This window comes from Crocodylus siamensis, chromosome 2 (assembly GCF_052110815.1).
Source record: "Crocodylus siamensis isolate JL-2025a chromosome 2, ASM5211081v1, whole genome shotgun sequence".
Lineage (NCBI taxonomy): Eukaryota > Metazoa > Chordata > Crocodylia > Crocodylidae > Crocodylus > Crocodylus siamensis.
The window spans coordinates 46,318,255-46,331,855 of record NC_143396.1 but is presented as its reverse complement, the minus strand read 5'-3'; the positions used below and the strand labels follow the sequence as shown (position 1 = coordinate 46,331,855).

General features: G+C 41.2%; 1 long non-coding RNA gene across 2 annotated transcripts in view; it reads left to right on the top strand.

Annotated features, from left to right (window-relative positions):
• LOC149870182 (uncharacterized) overlaps positions 1–13,601 on the top strand; it is a 62,685-nt gene that overhangs the window by 16,770 nt on the left and 32,314 nt on the right. For both annotated transcript variants that reach the window (XR_016440698.1, XR_016440697.1), the window contains exon 2: positions 3,760–3,933. This is a non-coding gene — a long non-coding RNA (uncharacterized LOC149870182). The remainder of the gene's footprint in view (positions 1–3,759; positions 3,934–13,601) is intronic.

Here is a 13,601-nt window from a genome sequence, read left to right as displayed (position 1 = left end):
TTTTGTTTCTCAGTCTTTCAGGCATGGGTCCTGACGGGAGTAGGAGTGACTGTGGAGTCACCCCCAGGTCAGCAGGGACAGCAGAAGGGGGCTGTGCCATGAAGGGCATAGGGGGGCAGGATTCTTCCTTTTGGGAATTTAAAAAAAATCCTTGACTGCTGCTTCCATGCCATTGACTGAAAACTGGGTGTGCCTATGTCACTGTGCATCCTGTAGATCCCCCTTGGATGAGGGCATATTATTATCCCCATTTTACTGATGAAGAACTGAAACATAGGGAAACTAAGATAAAAATTTCCATTAACTTTAGAGGTCCAATTTGAGAGTCTTAGGACCTGGTGTTTCAGAATAGGTAGCATTACATATCACTTTATGCAGCAAAGCAGTATTCCAGGTGATTTCCATTACAGTTGTGAGTGCTCAACACTTCTGTAAATCAAAATTTGATCTGACATCCAGAAACCAAGGAGCATATAATTAATGCCTATGAAAGCCTATGAAAGTGAGTTAATATTGTACAGGAATTTGGTGACAGAGGCAGGGATAGATAGCATTTCTGCAGGTCACAATTCATTCATTTCTTTAGCTGTGAGTGTCTTTTTCTGCCACCCTTTGCCTCATATACTGTCCAGCTCCTGCAATAAAATGAATCTCCTCTGCTACATAACCTGGATTAATCTCCACATCCTGCACTTTGAAAGAGTATGGGGCTCCATGAAAAAATGCATGTGTAAGCCTGGAATTAAATACTGCTATATGGTATATACACAACAATTGCTGAAACAATTTCAGTTCTATCATTTCCTAGCTTTCACTCCTTTGCCTTGAATTCTATTCTTTAAACATAGATTGTGTGTGTGTGTATTTGTGTGTGTGTGTGTGCACGTGCACATGTGTAATTCCTTCAGTTTGTGAAAAGGAGCAACTCTAACACCGGATTTTTCCATATGTTTCCAGTGGAGTAAGTAATAACAACAGCATGTTGTTATCTTCTGTGAGAACCAGCATTGGTGAGGGGTAAAGGGTCAGGAATAGGGAACACTTTGCCAGTGAACTTTACAAATATGTGCTCACAGTGGAAGTGTGGTGAGACTCAGGTAGCTTGGGCTCCCTTTTAGGATTTGTAGGGAAGCGTGATGTGGTGGGTACAGGCTCCTTTGCCTGTTCCCTCTCCCAACTATGACTATTTCTGCCCTAACTTGTCCCTGTCCCATCCCATCTTTGCTTGTACTTTGGTTGCCTCAAGTATTCAGCTGATGTATACTTAATAGCCCTTTCTAACAACACAGGCAGCTAGCTGTTTGTGTTAGGAGCCAGGCATGCAGTGCCCTGTGTGTTAATAAAAAAAAAAAAAAGACCTGTCTCAGTCCCAGGCCTGTTGTTTTCCCATTCCTGGCTCTTCATCCAGGGTGGTGCATTAGAGGTTAGAACAAAAAACAGTGACTGGACTTGATCCAGATTCAGCAGGCTTAAAAACACAAGGTCTGGGGGTAATTACAACAGACTGGTTCCACTAGGAAAAATTCAGTAGCTCTATAACACTTTGATTTTTGGTTGTCCAACTTGAGATGTTATAAAAAGGATCTTGATTATATAAAATTAATGAGCTCCTACCCTCCCCAAATCAGGCTCTGTTATGTTGTCTAATTTCAGCATACAAAATTTGAGGCTACTTCTTTGTTTCTCGCAGCTGTATCCATATCAGCTGCTATATCCAAATGAGGAAGTTACAGACTATCCTAACTAGAGAATAAGAATAGGCCTTGATCTCTGAAAATAACCAAAGTGAACAGGTCTAGAAGCCATATTCAGAGTAGTAACAGACACTAAAATATCTCCCAAAAGTAGAAATTTTGGGATCTACCACATGGGTACTAGGTCTGGACAATACTTATAGCAACATTTTACGTGCTATTTTAGTGGTAACACTGTGTCTGAGGAAACAAAAGCCAAAAAATATAAATAAATAAAAGCGGGAGAAATAACAGAAAAAGAAAAGAGGTTGAGATATTTCTGTATATGTCAATCCAATTTTTTCTGTCATTGCTATTGCATAAATTGTTATAGCAAATAATCTTGGAATAGGATTTGAAACAGCAATTAGAGAGATGCCGAACCTACTCAGTAAAGTAGGTTGCATGCCTGCAGTAAAGTTAAGAGGGGGCCATCTGCTGTGCAGAATATTATCACTGTTTTTCTCCAGTAAGTGAGCAACACCTGCTGTACATGTGGTAATTAAATCTGAAATAGAAAAGCCAAGATATCTGTGCTGCAAGATTGTTGGTGAGCTTAGCCCAACATTCCCATTTTTTAAAATGTATTTGGGCACATTAAATTAAAAATAAAGTCACTGCTCCCTGATTTGCTTGTGTTAACCAGAAAACTTGAACAGCATTTGCATTGCACTCTTAATGTGATTTTTACATGATTTATCACCACTGCAAGTTTATTTTAGAAATAAGAGGACCCAGAAGGGTGAGATAGTAACAATGATTTGTCTATTCCATGCTAGGGTCAAAAAAGAAAAGACACGCTCCGCCTTGTTTCACCTGCAGGGGTTCTAAAAGAACACCCGTCAGTTGTTTAGTCTCAGTTAGTGTGTGTCATCATTTTTTTTTGTCCAGCTCATACACTGATACTACAGCTGTGCTGTGGGAAAATAAAGCTCTCCACCTGTTCCAAATCTAGAACAAAATACTAAATGTTGGAGACAAGAATTGAGAGCAAAGGGGAATTTCCTATATGAATCTAGGTAGTCTATAGCAAAAATGATGGCGGGGATTTCTGTGTCTAGTCTACTGTATCTAATAGTGATTCCTTTAAGTTGATGGTGCATGCCATATCTTATTATCCAGTACCATCATGGGCATATTTTGCAACCACTGCTGTGCCTCAGTTGCATAGTGCTACATTCTGAAGTGTAATGAGATAGCCCAAATATAAACCCATTTACTGGAGAATTATGAAGAGCTGAGATTATGAGGCAATTTTTACCAGTATTTTTTTTTTTTTTTTACCACTTAAATCCATCACTAAGATGGTGCATCTACACATGCAAGTAATTCAAAGCAATAAACTCTGGAGTAGTTTGAATTGGAGTAGACTGCTCCTGGGCACAGCGTCCAGATATGTGCCCAAGATAGCAGCAATTTGAGTTGGGGCAGAGCGATTCACACCGTGGCTGCACCTGCCCTCTTCTGCCTTGGGCTCCAGCTATGGGCAGAAGAATGAGGGCTCTGAAAGTGTGGAGCTGTGTGGTTAGGTGGCAGGTGGGAGTCTGGCTGGGCTGGGTTGACGGGACACAATTTATGCCTGCAGTCAGCATTTACAGGCGTGTTTAATTTCAGTTAATTGCTCCACCATAAGCTAGTACTGTTGTCTGCCAGCAGTGGGGGCTGGGAACTCTCCTGGTCAGGGACACATCCCAACTTTGCACCCTGATTGGGCAAGTGAGGTGCAGCGCTTGGAAAGAGCTGCAGGGGTGGGACAGGTCCCAGCCCCCTGCTCCGTCCACCTGGGGGGCAGCTAGTAGTGAGTCCCCACCAGCAGATCAGGGCAAGGGGGTGGGACCTGCCTCAACCCTGCAGCTCTTTCCAAGTCCCCTGTCCTGATCAGGGAGCCAGGGCTCAGAGCTTCTTGTTGCCGGGGCAGTGGGACATTTGATAGCAAAAAACTAAAACCTGTCCAGTACTTCCTCTACATGAATGCAGTTGTAGCAGTATTGTTATTTATTGGCTTTTCTTTGGCATTAAACTACAGGTGGAGGTTTGATGGAGGAATGAGATAGAAATGAGCTTCAAGCAAATTCAACCAAGCCTTGTGCAGAGCTGAGATGTGTTGTCCCCTCACCCCCACTCCAACTTTCAAATCCTATGTCAGTGACTTAACCCAAGAGCTGGACTTCCTCTCCTGTAAAACTATTCTAAACTCGGGGTAAGTTGTCATTTCCAGGTAGGACTTTGATTCAGAAAAACACATAAGCATGTGATAAAAATTACAGTATTCATATTTGGGACCAGTGCTCCAGTGCATGTTTGACTTTTAAGAACATGAGTAATTCCACTGATTTTTAGCTGGATTAAACTGTATTTTCTCACAAACCACATGCTCCAAATAAGACATACACCTAGTTTTGGGAAGGCAGAATGAAGAATTTTGTTTCCAGTCATGGCTCAGTGCTGACTACAGGGGATATATGGCTGAAGAGTGATCTTCACCCCCTCCATCCCTGAGGCTGGTAGAAGCACACTGCCATTTTGTAGCTAGATTAAAAAATGTAGGTGCTGGTATTAGCACTACCCAGCTTTTATATAATGACACAGTTGTTAGAGCACTTGGCCAAGAAAACCAGGCTTTTGGACCCTTTTCAGCCTGAGGAATTTCAAGGTTACATTTCCTACCCCACCAGACAATGGCTTTAGGGCATTTTTACATGTGCTGTGGGACTGGTAGAGGCAGTATTTTAATTAGAATGGCTCTGAGAGCTGCTCTAATTAAAGCTCCACAGCATCTTGTGCTATCAGCATCCTTGTACTTCAAAATGGCAGTGGAGGCACTTGAACTAAAACTCATTCAATGAGTTCATTCAATGAGCTTTAGTTCAAGCACCCCTGCTGCCATTTTGAAGTGCACGGACACTGATACACGAGACATGGGAGGCTGCTGGAGCACAGTAATTAACACGCTTTAACAGACACAATTAATTGAATCTGCTCTGATGTGCTGTAATTAGAGCACATTGGAGTAGCTTCCATGCTCAGGTACAGTTATCCTTAATTATCAGGCCATAGGCAAGGCTAGGTTGGATGGGAGTATTCCCACCCAGCTACTGAAGCTGGCTGTTAGTCAGAAAATAATTAGACATTCATGGGAATAGAAGGTGAGAAAATGAAAAAGAGTCAGTGAGGGAGGTAGCTTAATGATCAGGAAACACAGGTATGAGGTGGGGTGGCTGGAGTTCCAGGCCCTGATATCTGGATTCTTCTTGCATTTTACATTAACAGACATTGGCTAAAACTGAAAAGAAACCTGAGACGGCTCCAGCAGCCTCCCCTCCCAGCTGGGTGCCCTAACTACTAAGTTACAGAGCCAGGATTCTTCTTGATTTCTTTCCTGGCCCCATAAATCTTGCATTCTTTGTTGCACCCTGGCCCACCTTTTGCAATTAGATGTGGGTTACTCCTCCTTCAGTTCTAAAGAGCTAGAACTCTGTTCCTGTCAGAGTCAATGGCAGTATCTCCTGGTGATTTCAGTGGAAACTGGCCCTAACCCTTAAGACGGTAGACTTTGGCCCCCTCTACATGTGCAGGTAAAGGTGCAATTGGATCTAATGCACGATCTACATAATGGTGCCTCCTGCCAAGCCACACATGCACAGCAGGAGGTATGATTGTTGGATCATGCATTAAATCCAATTGCTCCTTATTGCTGATCCAAGGGGAGCCCAATCCTGATGGGATTTGCTGATGGGGCTCCCACACATGGCTCCCAACCATTGGGACCATACGCAGCCAGAACTGGGAGTCCCACACCTGAAGGGGCTCTGGGTTCTGGCTGAACCATGCCTGCAATGAGGGCAGAGAAACACCACAGCTGACAGGACTCTTAGTCCTGGCTCAGCCACATGTGCAGCCAGGAATGAGAGGGTTTCTTGATTTGGGTTTTTTGTGTGGTACAATTGGGATTAAGAGTCCCATTGATTGCAGGACTCTCAGCCCCCCACAGCCATGTGTTGCTGCTGAAGTCTTCTAGCTGCAGGGGTGCATGGAGCAAGGCTAAGAAGTTGCAAGAATGGGAGATCTCAGCAGCTGCAATCTCCAAGCTGCTGCCTGGAGCTCTCTGGCATCTCTGCAGCTGGGAGACCACCTTGGTTGTGATCTAGCAGCCCTGGGGGTGTGTTGCATTTCTCAGTGGATGCGGATTACAGCAGCTGCAGTCTCCCAGTTGCAGGACTGCCTACACATATCAATTAAAGCTGGATAGCAATCAGCTATGGAGTTATTACACATTTTCAAGCTATAACTGTGTAGCTGGTTGGACCTTTTTTAAGCCATGATAGTTAAGTGCACATATAGCTAGTATACATTTATTGTGCAATGAACAAGGTAATTGTGGAATAGAAATAAGATGTAGAGTGGTCCTTTAATTAAGCAATTAAGAATCTAATTTAGCATGTTAAAATTTGTCCATGTCAGTAGACTTACAAAAATACCCTTAGTGCTATAGGTATTCTACTGTATAAATCTTAGCTTAGTCTTTCTCCTCTAACCAGACAAGGGTGCTAACTTTATGCCACGGTATTGGTTTAGTGCTGACCGAAAGAAGAAAAGCACCAATGGGTCTCCACTCTCCATACTTAATTTGTAGCTTGTTTCCACCTCTCAGTTTCTGTTTTGGGGTTTCCTATTCAGTTACCAAGGAATTATAACTCACCTTAGCCACTGATCTCTTATAAGACAACTGCCTGGAGTATTATGTTTGCTTACCTGCTTGCCCATTTTTATTTTTGGTTGTGCACACAAGTCTTAAATTAAACATTTCTTGTCACCATTGTTTTTATAAGAAACAGACATCAAACAGTAAAATACCATATGTTCATGTATATGACCCTCACCTTCCCCCCCACTCCTCCCCCACTCTCCCCTCCAAACCAGCTGGTAAAAGGGATGCCCGTGAATAAAAGGTATGCCCATGGGTCTGGAAAATTGGTACTGTGGAGCCACAGTAATTAATGCTGCCACTGTTCCCCACTGCTGAATTTCCAGACCCATAGGGAGCCCCTTGGTTAGATGATATGTGCTTGATCAGGCTAACATGTAGGGTTGGTCCTTAGCTGGACTCAGTATGCAGCCCCGGATCTGGCACACTGGGTCTAACCCATCATGTGGCCCCAGATCCAGCACAAGGCCCCAAATCTGATGCATGGGGTTGGACCCAGCCTATGACCCTGGAGCCAGTGCACCAGGTCTAGACTGGCATGTGGTCAACAGATGGCCCCAGATCCAGTGTGCAGTCCTGGACTCAGTGAGCCAGTTCAGACTCAATACATGATCCCAGAGCCAGCCTTCAGCCTCAGTCATGATGTGCAGCCCTGGACTTGACTCACCAGAGCCAGCACATGGGGTTAGATTCACCACAGCCCCAGACCCAGCTTGCTGGGTCAGTCCATAGACCCTGTCCACTGTGTGACCTGGCAGCAAACATAGGAGCAGGCTTGGCTTCCAAGCTCCTTCTACTCACTAACCGGAAAGGAAGATCTCTTTTTCTTCAGGCTGTCCTTCCAGAACAAGGTACATATTATATGTAAGGGGTATATGTGAAAAAAATACCATATTATGAGCCCAGCTTTGATCTATTTATTCACACAAATTATCTTGTTAACTTCAATGCAACCATTTGTGTGAGTAATATGATCCCAATTTGGCCCTATTATGGCAAGTTGGCAATTTGGAGGCTCTCTGCCCCATGACAGGCAGGTAACTTGTGTTTAGGAATGAATTAAAGTCTCACTCTTCAGATTAGGGATGTCACAGAGGTTGTTTACTTCATCTCCAGGGAAAGAAACTAGCTGAACTGCTCAGACAGCGTTTGCTGCCAAGTGATCCATAGAGCAAACAGCTTGTGATACCCTCTCATCTGAGGTTATACGGCAATGTTACCATGGCTATTTGACAAAATATTACTGAAAGTGACTAGAAATGATACAATCCAAATATTATTCATAAGTGAAATATTTATCACAGTTAAATAAACATAGCTATTTGCTGATGTACTATATACCTGAGTGCTTTTGTGCAATAGTACAGACGTATGTATGATTCTGCAGCTGTTCTATTCCAGGTTTTTGTTGTGGTTTTACTAAGAACTGGTAATAGAAAGATTTTTTTCTTAGTTTTATAAATTTGATTTTATATGTATTCCAGACAAATTATGAGTTAATTAACTATCATCTTCTTAGGTATGAATTAATTAGCTATCATACCTATGGCATGATTTAATTAGTTTCTTAATGAGTATTTACATGACTATGCTTTGAGATTTTGTTTACAGAAAACAATTATGTTACAATGAACAAGTAAATACATCTGGGAATGGGACAGGAAATACTTTTCATTCTGGGATCTTTGATCATTTTTACAACCAATCCATTATCATAAGAGAAGTGCAAGCACCTCTAGGTTAGCATAAGGTAACACTATACTTCTATACTTTTGATCATTTCCAGATAAAGATCTTTTCGGGAAGAAAAAGGGAGAGAAATTCAATAACTAGTAGCTAGACCAAGAGAGCTTTCTATCATTCATATTTGCCCAGTGCATGATAGAGCTAATATCTTTGAGGTCAATAATGATTATTTAAATATCAACATTATTTCCTTATATTGGTTTGGATTTTAAGTAGTTAAATTTCAATGGTATGTATGTGAGGAAGGGGTATAGGTTGTAGACATGTTGGACTAAGGCCATAGTCAGACCCAAATAATCTTGTGTGCATGTGAGGAAGTAATTAGTATACTGCTCGGGTTTGGCTTTTTTTTTTAATACTGCTGTATCATCAGTTCTGTATTGGGAGATGCAACCATTGCATTGCATTGTCTTTTTTGTCTTTAGTTCCTTTTACTTGTCTAAATTTGGTTTTCCGCTTTATATGCTTCATTGAAAATTAAACCACTTGTAATGAAAAATTATGTTAAAAAAGCTTCCATTCAAAACAGCTGTGCAAACTCCCATCTTCCTAGAATTGTGATGAGTACCATAGAAATGCCTAGAGATAAAATGTACATTTGTGTGTATATATATATATCCACTAATGTCTAGATACATACATTTACTCATACATGTACTGCGTATATCACACATGCAGATGGGTGCTGATAGCAGATGATGCTGTAAGGGTTGAACTCCACCATCAATTCTAACCCTTTTTTTCAGTTACATATACATTTGGCTTGTCTTTTCCCTTTGCTTCTTCTGCTAATGTATTTAGAGTCATGAATGACATTCTTTTTCCTAGATCCACAGTCTGTGTTCAGTTTGTTCTGCTGCTTGGTGTTTTTGAATGGTGTGTGTATATCTTGAAGTGTCTTTCCTAAACTTTTCTATTTTTGCAGCCTATAAAATTTGGCTTTGCTATAATACGATATTATATATTATATTATAGATATTATACAGAGTATAATGTTTATAGTAAGTGAATTTGAAAATGGTTGATCTTCATAGGACTGTGAGACACCCTCAGATGGGTCTTGATCCAAATCCCACTGACTTGAATGGTTCAATGTATGAAGGTCTACTGAATTCAGTGCACCAACTTTCAGCAGCTGAGGTTTTGGCTCTTGTGTCTCATCAAGATTGTTTATTTTCTGGGGAAAAAAGAACATAGTAACGGAAATACCCATTAAGATCTATGCTAAATCATAGCATATTTACAATAGCTAATTAATTCCTACCTAAGGCTATGATCGTTAATTAAATCAAAACTTCTTTGTCAGGAAGTACACAGCTTTAAATGTAATGATGTTTTACACTAGTGTCCAGTGCTTCATGGAACTTATTCATGGGCTCAATAGGGTCAAGTTTTATGGCAAGGATTTATTAGAAGTTCAAGTTGCTGTGCAGTGAACATAAGCAGTTTATTATGACTTCTTGCTTATTGCAAATATTCAGATTTTAAGGGAAAATACACAGGGCATTACGGAGGAGTAATTATATATATATGGATTTGGAAGGTCCAGTGAACTGTTATTCTTTAAATTAATACAATAAGTTGCATTGTCTTTAAAGCTAGTACTACTTTTATGAGGTATTAATCCCTCTAAGAACACACCTTCAGGAGATCTCTAGTTTCCAGGAAAAAGAACGTGTGACTGAGAATGCTATAACTGTTCAGTGAAAGGGTAGAATTGGAGTCTGCTGGTGGACTCCTGAAAGGGAAAGCAACCAGGGATAACCTTTGCTTTGCCTCTATGCCTTTGCTATGCCAAGGAAGCAACATGACAAAGGATTGTCTGGGAAAGGCCTGGGAAGAATATCTGACTAGAAACGAGTACTGTAGGAAGTAACCCTAGGAAATGCTGAAGATGGGTAAGCTTTGGTTTTGGACAGATTGCTTCCAAGTGGTTCCAGAACCTAGGCTCAGTTTCTAATGGAGTGGGTTAGCTCTCCGTGAGTTCTTTTAGGTTGGTAGTGCCAAAGGACTGTTAAGTCTTAAAAGGCCAGGAGGTTGCCGCTTTTTGCAATAGAGACAATGGCATACCATCTGATATAACAGGAAAGTGTGACTTCTTGCAACAGAGGCTGAAAGACTTTTTTTGTGGAAAACCTGTTTGGTTGGTTTCTCTAGAATCCTCATTTTCCCTGGAACAGAACAAGTCACATATGAAGACAGTGTAAAGCCTTGTAGCACATAGTTGTCACTTATTCATCAGAAAAAAATAGAATGTACTATTTTGGTTCCCAAGCAATCTTTTTTTAAAGCACAATGACATCTAATGATTAATAGACACGGTCCACAATGCTGTCAGCAGGAAGTCAGTCTAAGTGTGGGGGAAGCCTAAATAATTGAAGGGAAGAGATAATGGAGGCGGCCATTAGTTTTACTGAATAAGAGAGATTTCACTGCTTGGCAAGGTGCCCAAATTAAGAGTCCGTTTTACCATTCACAAATTTCATGATGAAATTCTCGTGGAAAAAAGAATTGTATAGTGTATCTAGATATGTAGAAATCTTTGTGAAAACTTGTATCTTAACTGGTATCACAGCATGGCAAAGCCACAAAATAGCTCACCTGTCAGAAATAGTTGGGTATAGTTTTAGAAAGAAACCTTCATACCTACTCCCAGTACATTTTTTGCTAGCTGTGGAAAAGTACAAGAGTCTTTAAGTGGTGTATACATGCTAAAGGCAACTGAGGTGTGTCCTCTGTGGGATAAAATTATGAGCATTGTGGCTCCTAGAACCAGCTAGTGATTTCTTTGGGTGCAACATATGGAACACCTTGAGGCTGATTTTTCAGAAAGAGTGAGGGACCCCTGAACAAGGTGACAAGTGCTTGGCACCTTGAAATTCAGGGACAAATATACCAAATTTTACAACCAAGAACTGAGGCATCCAAAGAATAAGCGCTCTTAAAAATTGGCTTTAGTCCACTATTAGAGGGGAATACATAACCCAATAGTGCAAAACTGTAGTATGTATATGTTAATAGCTGGAGTGCCAAGAAATAGGAGTCCTGTGATAAATGTGAAAGAAAATCTGAGTACTTGTTTTTTTTTCTCTTGATTCTGAAGAATCTGTGCTTAGGTTGGTCATACGGCATTCTGTATAACCTAGTTTTCTTCAAATCCTAGCTAGAATTTGATGTGGGACTGTAACGTGTTAAGCAATTCATTCACAGTGCAGAACTTCAGTTAACATCCTGTTGTAAGAAGAGTTATGTTCACATGAGAAAAGGTTGAGGGGCGAAAAATTAAAAAAAAAATTACTACTTTGCATAGTTGGATAATTTACAGCTAAATCAATTTGAGGTGAATAAAACAGGATAATGGTGAAAATGGTACGAGGCAACAAGGTAAATTGTTGTCAGGCTTATGAGTAAAAGCTGATCATAAAGGAAGTTGGTGACGAAATTTTGTTTTCATGATGTATATATAAAACATTAGGTAAAATACTACCCCTAATTTAAAATAGCTTGATTAGGGAGCATTCAGAAAGCACCTGAACGGTAATAACAGGCTTTCCTTTAAAAATACGTGATTTGGGAGAAGAGATTAATAAATCATAAGGATGCAAAAATGGCACTGGTGTGTACCTGTGAGCTATCAGAAGGCTCTCAAACTCAACATGTTCAAAATGATCAGCTTCATCAAGTAATTTGAATGCAGTACTAAATTTCCCTGTAGCCATAACCATGTATAAAATGCAAGTAAATGTATGTCTTACTGTGCTACGTTAATATAAGAGCTTTAGGCCTCTTCCTAATTTGTACATGGTGATAGGGAAACCAACAAGAGTGTCATGTGAGAAGGTCAGAGTAGCACATGACCTCACAGAGGGTAAGCATTCAGGAAAGTATGCTGGCTGGGAATCTTGCAGTTTCTCAATATCAGTTTGGTCTGAAGGACACAATCCTGCCTCCTTCATAATGGCAAAATACTAGTGTCGAGGCCTGGTCTCAGCCAGGTGAAGTTCTGATAGTAATTAACATAACTGCAAGATTTTTCTAGGAAGGGGGTCATAGAATCATAGAGAAATAGGGCTAGAAGAGACCTCCAGAGGTCATCTAGTCCACCCCCCTCCCTGAGCCAGGGTCATCTCTATCCAAGTCACCCCATACAAACCATAATCTAAACTCTACACAAGACTACCATTAACCCTGACACCATATAAATATAACACAGTAACCTGCCACAGGTAAAGTAGGGGAACCATGGTGGCTAGTGTTCTGCTTCTGAGAAATGTTGTCAATATATGCTCAAGAGATCCCAGGAAGAGGACCACATCCCGCACTACAGAGGAAGGCAAAAACCCCTACAGTCCATACCAAAATTCCTTCTGGGCCCCAAATCTGTCTACCAATCTCATCCTGGGTAGAGAGGCAAGACCTGCTAGCCAGGAACCTCTAATATTGGTCCCAGCAGGTGCTTTGGCACACCCCAGTCAGTCTCCAGCCTAGGCTGTAGACAACACCCAATGCCTCTGAGGAAAGCTTAGAATCACCCTAACACATGTAGCAGAAAGGGGGATGTTGAAGGGGGTGCACAGAAGCAACTAGCAAAGCCAAAAAGTATGGGAAATACCAGTAGTAAAACACAGACATAGCTATTCTCAGATCATTCCAGCCAGTGGCTGTCCAACCTCTTCTTGAACACCTCCAGTGATGGAGAATCCACAGCTTCACTAGGCAGTCTATTTCACTGCCTCACTATTCTAACAGTGAAGAAGTTTTTCTGAATATCCAATTTAAATTTACTTTACTGCAACTTCAGGCCATTGGTCTGAATCTTTCTCTCTGCAGGAAGACAAAAAAGGTGCTTTGCCTCTTTCATATGGCAGCCCCTCAAATATTTGAAGACTGCTATCCAGTCTCCTCTTAAACTGCTTTTTCACAAGCTGAACATGCCTAGCTCCTTCAGCTGCTCCTCATATGACTTGCCTTCCAAGCCCTTGGTCATCTTTTTTGTCCACTTCTGGACCCTCTCTAACTTCTCCATGTCCTTTTTAAAATGTGGAACCCAGAACTTCACACAGTACTTGTCATAGGGTGCTATTGGTACTGGCATCTCTTCATTCTCAGACCTTAATTTTTCCTCCATCTCTGTGCATCTTTCCTGCCATGTCTTGATGATTCTATAGGAGGCTGGAGAAAAGCTATATCTTAGAATGACTGATCAGGTGTGTTGCATGTGGTGCCGATGCTGCCCAGGGCTTCTCTACCCTTACACCCTTGTCTGTTTCTCACCCATTGATCTTAACAACATTGGCCATCAAATAGAGAGTTACAGTCCTCTGCTCTCTCTTTCATATATCCAGTATGTCACAATCAGGATTGGGACATAGCTAGTGCCAGTTCATTTGCTCCACGCCCAAAATCATATAAATTGA